Source organism: Orycteropus afer, unplaced genomic scaffold, assembly GCF_000298275.1.
Source record: "Orycteropus afer afer isolate SDZICR_OR568_19922 unplaced genomic scaffold, OryAfe1.0 scaffold00307, whole genome shotgun sequence".
In the NCBI taxonomy this organism is placed as follows: domain Eukaryota; kingdom Metazoa; phylum Chordata; class Mammalia; order Tubulidentata; family Orycteropodidae; genus Orycteropus; species Orycteropus afer.
In genome coordinates this window covers 4,237,865-4,238,292 of record NW_006921894.1, presented here as the reverse complement: position 1 = coordinate 4,238,292, position 428 = coordinate 4,237,865, and positions in this window count along the sequence as shown.

The window sequence follows — 428 nt, the reverse complement described above, 5'->3', positions numbered from 1 at the left end:
TGCTCAGGGGGCAGGAGTGTATGGAGGGATGGGCACTGGGAAGAGACAGCTATGGGGAGGAAGTGGGAGGGGAACTGTTGCATTGTGGTAAACTGTGGTCAATGATATGAGACAAAGTATATGTGAACTGCTGTATGGAAAGTGAATTTGCTCTGTAAATCTTCACCCAAATCACAATTTAATTAATTAATTAATTTTTAAAAAAGTGTGAATGTGTAAGAGTATGTATGAAAGTGTGAATTATGAGAGTGTGTGAGTGAGTGTATGTGATTGTGTGTGTATTGTTAGGGAAGGAGGTTGTGTTAGTTAAGGTTATGTGTCAACTTGGCTGGGTCTAGTTTTGAGTGGCTGGGAAGTTGGATGTAGTTATTCTGCATGATGAGAATGGTAATCAGCTCCATGATGTAATCTACTGTGAGCAGCTGAAT